A 10392-nucleotide genomic window follows, 5' to 3' on the forward strand; every position below is an offset into this window, starting at 1 on the left:
GTCGTGCGGGGTAAGCTGACAGAGTCTCTTGAGCTCTACGACAGGTCTTGCTAACGTCTTCTACTACTGTCGACAAAAATACTTGCCTCGCTCACTCAACAGGACGCTTGGAGCTCCATGATGTAACACAGTAGCATCCATTTAGAAAGTGGCCACGTCTGATGCAGAGCAATAACGTGGAGGAGCGGTCTCCGCGTAGCGTACAGGGTTGTTGACAGCAGTCACTATCGATCGATGTCTTGTCGGCGTCATAGGAAGTGGTCCGAAGAGTTATATTCCACTGATCTCGAAAGGCACCTCCGGTTATGGGATGAGTTGTAGTAGGCCAGAAGGAGGCGCTGTTGGCTGCTTCCATAGTTGATACAGCGGGCTAGAGCTGACGTATTTAGCCACAAAGAAAGAAAGGTAAACAAGAAGAACGGCTTTTGATCCGGCTGTAGGATTTGTGAAAGCCTAAGTGGTCAGCAGAAGGTGAAAAGTTTCGAGACCATGTGTGCGCTGCGAACGAAGAAGAACCGGAAGCCGACGGTGTTCGCCAGAATGGTAAATGTATTAGTGCGTCAGCTGGCTCCTAAGCTTGACCGGCTTCAGTTGGCAACGAAGCGTGGCTTTAAGCGAACGTGAAGTTCTGCATAGACGTTGTATAATTCTCTGGCAGTATGGGTCAGCACACTGATAAGAGACGAACTGAGTTTAGCGATTTTAAGGAAACGTGTTGACAGGCGCTAGCGTTGGCAACGTCAGTGAAGACGCAGTGTCATGGCCCTGTGAAGAACAGTGCAGGAATGCGCTTGTAGATAGTGGAAGCGGGTCTCGAGCTAGAGTGTCGTAATGTTGAAATTTTTTTCCGGACTTGTAGGCCACATCACAATGAAATTCTTGCAACAGGAGCACCCGGCACGCTAGGTGTCCAGACAAATTTGAAGCAATAACCAGCATATCACGTGATGGTCAGTAATTATGGCAAATAAAAATACTAAGGCCGGAATTTTTGTACTGCCCAAGCTACAGCAAGACGTTCCTGCTCTGTTATCGAGTATGCTTTTAGTGTGCGACTGGCCTACGCAACCACCCTCTCTCGGCAAATGTGGTCAAGTTGCAGAAGTACTGCATCGCTCCCAGGACCAGTACTATCGATGTGCAAAAGGGTAGGCCTGCATACATATAAAAGACATTTAATGGGGTTGGATGTAAAGGCATGCCCGAGGACATGGAAATCAGACTGACCATCGTCAGTCAAAGTGAAAGGAGTGCCTGAGACAAACAGCTTCTGCAGTGGTGACGCTATGTTTTCGAAGTGACCTATAGAGCGCCGGAAATAGGACGCGAGACAAAAAAGATTCCACAAGTGTTTCTGGTGTGCTGAGCGAAGAAAGTGAAGGACGGCAGCTCTGAACTGTTGCAGGAAGGAACAAGAATGAGCTGCCCTATTTTGTAACCATAGAGGTCTTGGTCATTTGCGAGCTCAATTTTCTGCTTTTATTTCTTGCCTTCCTCTAACCTGTTGGAAATACAACAAACTTGAAACGTACTTCATTGTTTTCATGAAAACATTAGCCATCATCAACCCTGATCTTGTTTGTTTGCCACGTGAGCTGTCGTGTTTGCATATTTTAAAATAAAAGGCACATGGATGCTCGGTTTGTTTTCGTGTTTAGAGGAGTGGAGGTACATCAAGATTTTGACATCGTCGTACGCTCCCCCCTCCCGAGAGCAAAATGCTGGTCAACGCCTGGTCCCAGCTACTCCTACAATGATGGACAGCTCAAACAACTTCTGGTGGTTCAAGCTCTCCAACACCGACGCCTCCACCTGCAATACCGTCTTAGACTGTGATCAGCCATCAACGCGATTTCTTTGCAGCACTCGGTGGGGACAATGTTGTTCAATGGCTCGACAATTATGACCACCTGACTTCGTGCAAACGGTTGCCGGGCACCCAGAATCTGGCCGCGTGGAAGTCACCATACGGAAGCTCTACATACGCCTCCAACATTGGCATGAGTCTTACACCTCCTGCATAGGTGATGTCCTCGCTCTGTGCCACTGTGCGGGCCCTAGCATGACGGAAACTGAATGCCTTCGACACATATTAAAGGACAATGCCTTCATCCTGTGGAACGTCTTGATCATGCAAAATCCGGCTACTATTCCAGACATCGCTGCAACGTGTCAGCTCCTAGACGAGCTGCAACTTCTTCGTCTTGAAAAGAACAGCAGTGATCCTCAGATACTCCCTCATTATGACCTACGCGATTTCATCCGCACTTTCACCCGCGAAGCGCTTCAAGTACAAGATATGACGCGTTATCCTGTTGCCTGCGCCCGAACCCAACTTCCTTCTGGCGCAAAGTCGTCAAGCAAGAATTGACAGCCATTCCTACAAACACGACGAGTGGTGTTTCGCTGGCACGCCCGATAACCTCGTACGCGGATGTTGCTTTGCTATCAAACCCTTCGGTGACCTCAGGGCCTACTGACGATACCTATGGCCATTGCGCTTCGATGGGCACCAGGACGCTTGCTGCGCCGTTCTGCCCTCAGTGCCGTCCACCTCGTTCGCTTTGCTTTTACTGTAGAATGCGCATTTCAGCGGCGCATGTAAACAGAAAGGCATCGTAACGGGAATTAGGGAAATGTAATCACTCCGAGAAGACAACCGGTTAATCCACTGGTGTGGCCGCTGCTGCACCACGGAATATTAAAACAAAATGACAGCTTACGAAGCAGACTACACGCAATTTATTTTGACTCGCGAATACATTACGCGCGTTGAAACAGTGTCGACTTTATGATTATAAAAGGACATTAACATCATTCAGTTACTTGATCCGCGTCATTACCGTAGTCATGTCCGCTTTGAGGTAACAGAAGTCAAAACAGCCGTGCTCGGCTGCCACTGGACATGACAACCACCGCTGACACGTTGAGATATTTTATTATTCTGATACAATACGGTGCGCTACCGCAAAAAATTAAACAGCATAAACTTATCTAGGGGGACAATTGCAGAAGGACCTGACGAGTGCAGCCCCTCACCCTGCCGGTATTTTCAGCGCATTTCGCAATGCTACAGCAAAAGCAGCCCTTACTGTAAGTGAGGGCGCTAACTTTCATATAGGGCACTTGGTGGCGTTTGTTTCATGGACTTGAAATGCGCGTTTATGCAAACGGTGGCGTATGACTATATGCAATGCGATCAATTAATACAATTCTCTTCTACCGCATCCATGTGCTCGCGACTTACGCTGAGTGTGAGAGAGACCGTACCCGCCGACCGGACACCCACTACCTCGAACCGCATTCGTTCATTAGAATGTTGTCCCATTCCTTCAACTACGTTGAATCTACCTCGTATTTCCGTCCGGCCAGACGTCGTTATCCTTCGCCTTGTGCCCACCCTACATCGTCGCGGTGCTCAAATTGTTGAAGATGCCAATTATGAGAAATCGCGAGAACGTTCTGCACTCTGAAACTGACATGCCCATTTTCGGTAAAGTATTTTTAATATAATAGAAAATTCTTGAAACACAATTTGCAGTTTGATATTATTGTCTTGGATCCTAGCAAAAAATGGATCACGATAATTGTTTTTCTTAAGCTTTGGCGCATTGCATGAGAGACAACGAGAAATTTGTTGTTTAGAGAGTACATGATTCTTCGGAGCGCGAAGCGCAGGAGCACACCAGTGTGTATGAACGGAACGTTGAGTGACCTTATCTGTTTCCTGAAAACACGAAGTAAACTTTCAACAAACTAGGGAACCGATACTCTGTCTGCTATTTGCAGTTATTGTGACAGTCCTGTGCACAACGTACCTTTTATATCGTGTGGTACTAACAATGTCTTGTTGTCTCTCTGATTGCGACAACTAAGAGCTTGTAAAATATGCCTTTACCTTAGCCTCATTTTCATCACACATACGAACAGTACTTAGGCTGCTGAATACGCTAAGTTTTTTTTATTATGAAGGCATAGCTCATGAGTTGATTCGAAATTAGCGGGAACTCTATCTTAACGAGTTTCGTGCATTAATATTGGTCTGTTGCTATCTTCTCGGACTTTTTGTCGAAAGATGTAGTTGCAACATTATCTGCTTGAGACGTATTTTGTCCATACACAAGAAAATAATAAACACTAATCCAAAATATTCCTTTTTTTTGAAAATTGTAGCTCTGATTCCCTGTGCGACATGCATTAAATGTCTAAGTGTACATATGTGAGGGAATTTAGTCGGAGAAAGAGGCATGAGCACCAACTACTTAATCAATTACTCCAAGCCCCTTCTTTTTCTCTCACTTTTTCTTTCCGCTCGGGTTGCGCATCAAAAGAGGAGTAGGAATTCAGGCTTAGATATTTGTTTTTCGTTCTTTTATTTTATTTGGATGATGTCAGCCCGCTCGTGAATGGTTTCAAAGCATTCGCTCATCGTGAGAAAGTTCCACTAGAAATTCCTTTACCGCTTTCCAGTGAACTTGTAGAACTGTCATACGTGTCTCTCCATTTCCTGCTGCATCTGCCTCCCTGATAAAAAGATCGATGTGTAAGTGCAGTTGACTCGTCTTTCTCCTGTAGACTGACATAAAAAAAAAGGATTAAAGCATGAACCTGCGGTGCACATCTGCAAAACCAAACTCGGGTTATTTCGGAACACTATGTACTATGACATACGTATCTATGCTGTTCCCTATACTGTAAGCTATACGAGTGAAAACCTAGTAGAGAGATGCGCTCGGTAGCAGCGAACCACGAGGATAACTAAAAGGCCTTTCTTACGCATGCTGTCTCGCTACTCAGGAAAAAAAAACACGAGAAGCGCAAGAAAAATTGAAAACCTGCAGCTGGTGTGACGTCAGGGCAAAGCGTCTCTAGCAGGCGCGTAAGCGGTGCGGTCGATCGGGACGGGTCGACGGGGAACAACGGTGCATTTGCGCGTCACTTTTACGCTCACTTTCAGTGGCTTGCTCTTGTTTCGTCGAATACGACATTCTTCTCTGGCGGTGTGACAAAATCCGAGCAGTACATTGCTTTTATAGCGAGAGGGCGTGTTGTTAGCAAACAACGTACACTCGTCATCTTGCTAACAGAACAGTGCTGCAAAGCGATAAAGTGCCCGTTTTTAACCGGGCGATCAACTTCGTACAAACCTTGCTGTTATTTGTTTTGTACGTACGTAGCTTATTTCTTCCGTTTTACTGGTTTTATTTATTTATTTATTTATTTATTTATTTATTTATTTATTTATTTGAATACCTGTACATTTGCCCGAGGGCGTCGCAGCAGGGGGGATTAGGAGCACAAAGATCGATTGATTGAGCTGACAAAATAACGTTCATTACGTCTCTCGGGGAACAAGACAAGGCACCATATTATTTCATGAGTTCAAAAAAAAGGACGGGCCTCATGTAGAATAGAAGAGCGTGGTTTTAAAAGCCTTTGTCTGTTATAGCTAGGGTGTACTATTCTTTGCTAGGTAGGTTGTACACGTTCACTCGACAACTGCCTGGTACAGCATGCAACGAAGCAAAAGTGAAAATGTAGAGCCTAAAGGAGAAATAAAATACAACTTTAAGGCAAATCATGAGAAGCCAACAAACACTGACACCAAGGACAACGTAGGGGAAATTTCTTGTGCTTAATGAATGTAATGAAGAAACGATAAATTAATGGAAATTAAAGTGAATGAAAAAACAACTTTCCGCAGGTGGAAACCGAACCCACAACCTTCGCATTCCGCGTGCGATGCTCTACCAATTGAGCTACCGCGGCACTGTTTCCCCATCCACTTTCTTGGGTATTTATGTGTACTAGTAAAACCCTGGGAGTGTTAGCCACCGCTATCACTCACAGACCTTGGCGGCGGACGTGGAACGTCCTTGTTGCCGCAGGCGTCACGAGAACGTGATCTTTTTGGGTGAAGGCAACTGGTCAATAAACCCACATATGCTACCTGAAGGCATCAATGTTGCCGGATTCGAGACTCTCGTTAGGTAATAAACGAGAAGAAAGGGGGTTAACCGAGGGGCCCGATTATTATTAGTCAGATTATGAGAAGCCAACAAACACTGACACCAAGGACAACATAGGGGAAATTACTTGTGCTTAATGAATGTAATGAAGAAACGATAAATTAATGGAAAATAAAGTGGATGAAAAAACAACTTGCCGCAGGTGGGAACCGAACCCACACGAAATGCGAAGGTTGTGGGTTCGGTTCCCACCTGCGGCAAGTTGTTTTTTCATCCACTTTAATTTCCATTAATTTATCGTTTCTTCATTACATTCATTAAGCACAAGTAATTTCCCCTATGTTGTCCTTGGTGTCAGTGTTTGTTGGCTTCTCATGATATGACTAATAATAATCGGGCCCCACGGTTAACCCCTTTCTTCAACTTTAAGGCAAGAAATTTGTGGCGAAAAGTAAAACTAAAATCAGACAATAAGGCAAAAGAGAAGTAATTTTGTGGGTCTAAAGTAAGTTAAAAAAAAACCTTGAACATACTTACCATAAGTAATCTCGTGGATTGTGTTGGGCTACCGAGAGAGACGGCAAAATATTTTGCACAGAAGCGCCGCAACACTTGCCTCAATGACGCCGGGTAACGGCGTGAAATCTAACCTAACATATTGCGATTTATTAAAAAAAGCAGCGGTCATTACGTTTATGGGAAAAAAAACGAACAATCTATAAATGTGATACGTAATATCAGACGGTGTGCTTTCTATATTGCTTAAAGTATACATAATATATTTTTTACCTATGGCTTGTTTGAGTATGCGCGCTCTTCTGCTTTATACTGCCGAAGTTTCACCGCCGTTTCCTGTAACGCAGGCAGGGTTGATACATAATGTCACCGCTAAGTGAAAAGTGTATAAACAAACACTGACGAACGCAAAGTATACGCGATTAAAAAAAAGCTGGTCTAAAATTTGCACAAGGCCTTTGTTGAGCAGCCCTTATTTATGAGCCACCTGAACAATACAATGACAGAATAGACTCTGTCCTGTCCACTTGTGGAGAGCTGCTCCAGTGGCTCTCCTTTACGCTAATGCAGAAGACCTCAAGGCTCTCTGGTATACGTGTAGAAATTTTGTTTTGCTTGCTTTTGGCACCTGGTGACAAATCGCCAACGTGTTGTATTTATTTATTTATTTATTTACAACACACTCGGGGTGCATAGAGGTGGGAACCTGGCTTAAAAACAATCAATTATGATTTGAAAGAGCACAGCAGAGACAAGAACAATAATTCCTGCAGAACTCATCTCACGGTGGATGTCGACGTCTATGTGGTTTGAATTGAAGCAATGTAGCGGCACTCTTTCTTGCCAACGACGAAACGTGTTATGCAGGAGGCACGCCTACAGTGGGACCCGTGTCCCACGCTTACCACTGAACATACAGCGCCCCCTGATGGCTGCGCCACAAAGCCCTCGCGTGTCGCATCTGTTATATATCCGGACAAGACTTTCCACATATGTATGACACAGGTTCGCTTCTGCCCAGCATCAGATATATTGTAGGCATCTTAATTCCAATCAGCATGTTCTTTTTTAGAATTACACCAAGTTAGCCGTATATTACTTTGTATGCTTGTCCTCCACTAACCTCTCTTGCATGCCAACTTGAGTCACTGGGAAGTCCGCGGTTTAACGGGCAGAGCATCTGTCTGCGATGTTAGGTGAATAGGTTCGGAACCAACCTTTGCCCCAATTTCGGTAACGCTGTATGTGATACTGGGTATGTGCTGCTATTCAATGGGCCTCTTTCACGCCCACTGGTTATATGTCGCTCTTCAGTGAGCCATTGCGCTCGCTCTACAATCAGAGCTAACCAGGAGGTTAACAGATCACACAGAAACGGTGAATTTTTCGGCAAATCGATGTACAGGGACACTGAATAAGGCAAGCTATTCTGTGAAATCTAGTTGTAGTTCAATTGTAGTCCACCCGAATTCAGCGCAAACCTGCAGAGAAACCCATATGGGTTTCTCAGAAACAAAACTTCACATTTCAGAAACATTTCTTTTTCGTGTGTGATACGAACCAGGGACCGACGCTTATTCGGGGCATCAAGAAAAGAAGAAAGTGGAAGTCATGTCCAAAGATAATTGGCTACAGTGGTCTTTAATGACCATGAATCGGCTATGGTGGCGATAGAAGAGGGAAGATCGATGGTTCCACTAAACATGGGTTCTTGGACACAAAATAATGCAGGAGCATGAAATTGCGACAACAAAGAACAGCTACTTTTGCTACTGTGATCGACAGGGCATGAAACGTAACATGCTGTGAAATCAGTGGCTGGTTCAATGAATTGAGATCGAAAGCGTTTTTAAATATATTAACCTGCTATCTATTGGGATATTGTCCTATGTTTGAAAGTTTAAAAGTGTTAACAATCAATTTCCTTTGTGAAATACTCGCGCTGCTGGAATCCTACGGAAATAATAAAACGGGTTCGTTTACCCTGAAAAAATTGTTTCAATTTGGCGACCGTTGAGTGAGACAGATCACAAGCTACACACGCATATTCTAGCTTCGCATGGACCCGTGTTCAATTTACGACAGAAATAGCCAAGGATGTAGTATAAGTTACTCATCACGTAGTCCAGGTCTCTGTTCCATGACGGCAATAAAACATATAAACACCCATATATATTTATGGAGCCACTCGCCCCAGTCCAACGCCAAACTTTTTGTATATTCTGAAGTTGTTGAGGTAAGTGTGTTTCTAGAGAATGCTTTGTACTTGCGCATTATCATCTTAAGCTTTATTAACCATTTACGGCACCATTCAGGAACCATGTTCAGGTGAGACTTAAAGACAAGATTGCCATTATGGCTGTTTATTTTGCGACATATAACTCAGTCGCCTCTTTTATCGCTGAGTTATATAGACATGTGCAGAAGGAACTGCACTGTAAGAAAAAAGTGCGGTTGGTTGATGGTATGAATATTTATCCATAGCAACGACGTTCTCACAAAAGATAACCAAGAATAAAATTTTTGGTTGGATTAGTTTTTGCATAGACGATATTTCGCGATCTGTAAACGACGTCATAGGTTAGCCTATAGCTTGCCTGTAAATGCACACATTTGGTTGCAGGATACACAGTGTGCTCTAGCTAACTTTAGCCTAAGTTTAAAATTATCCGAATGCCACGTAGCTGGAAAGAAGCAAGGTAATTTTGCTTGCCGTCGCTTTGAAGTACTAAAATTAATATTTTTTTTCATTCAGCCCGTTTAGATAAATAGTCGTAATTATTTATTCAACTTCTCCAATATTATAGTTGCATGAAAAGTGTAAATGAGATGATTCTAGAGCGACATGAATAACTACCGATACAGCTTTCTGTTGCTCAATACGAGCTACATAAAAATGTTTTTTCGAGCCTGAAAGAAGCCCGCGAATACACGCAAAGTGCCTCGAGCGGACAGTCCCGCGGTAGCTTTCCGTGTATTTGCAAGCTTCTTTCAAGCTCGGAAAAATATTTTTATTTAGCCTGTATTGAGCAACAGAAAGCTGTATATGGAATCCTTCATGTCGCTTTACAATTTTCTTATTGACACTTTATCTCTAACTTTATTATTTGATAAGTTGATGAATTATTTAAGATTATTTATCTTACTAGACGAAATAAAAAAAATAATTTCACTATCTCCAAGCGACGGCAAAAACATCATCTTGGTACTGTCTAGTTTCATGGCATTCGCATAATTTTATACGTTGGCTTAAGTTAGCGTGGACAACCTGAACACACCCACACACACACACACACACACACACACATATATATATATATATATATATAAATAAATGGGAAGGAAACCGAGGGGGCCAGATTTTTTTAGTCGTGTTATAAGTCAACAAACGATGACACCAAGGACAGCATAGGGGAAATTGTCTGCAGTTAAATGAATTGAAAGGATGATGAATAAATGGAAATGAAAGCGGATGAAAAAATAAGATGGTGCAGGTGGGACACGAACCCACGTCTTTGTATAACGCCTGCGACGCTCTTACCAACTAAGCTATAACGGGGCCGTTTTCCCATCCCTTTTCTGGGGCATTTATGCTTATCTTCTAGAACTAATCCTGGGAGTATTATCGCCAGCGCCACCACTCACGGCCTTAGGTGGCGGATGTGGATCATCCTTTTGCCACACGTGTCACGTCTACGTGAACTTCATGGGCGAAGCCAGCCGGTCAATGAAGCCACGCGGACTACCAGAAAGCGTCAAAGCTGCGTTATTCGAGATCCTCGCTATGTAATGAACTAGAACACGAGAACGGAAAGGCAGGGGCATGACGTTTTATTAGTCACACACACACACACACACACACACACACACACACACACACACACACACACACACACACACACACACA

The 10392-nt window shown here is 43.7% G+C and overlaps 1 non-coding gene across 1 annotated transcript; it reads right to left on the minus strand.

The window, feature by feature from the left end:
• Positions 1 to 5696: 5696 nt before the first annotated feature.
• TRNAP-CGG (transfer RNA proline (anticodon CGG)) lies at positions 5697 to 5769 on the minus strand. Its single transcript has one exon. It is a non-coding gene; the product is annotated as a tRNA-Pro (tRNA).
• Between the last annotated feature and the right edge of the window lie 4623 nt (positions 5770 to 10392).

The sequence above is a fragment of the Dermacentor variabilis genome, chromosome 2, assembly GCF_050947875.1.
Source record: "Dermacentor variabilis isolate Ectoservices chromosome 2, ASM5094787v1, whole genome shotgun sequence".
NCBI lineage: Eukaryota > Metazoa > Arthropoda > Arachnida > Ixodida > Ixodidae > Dermacentor > Dermacentor variabilis.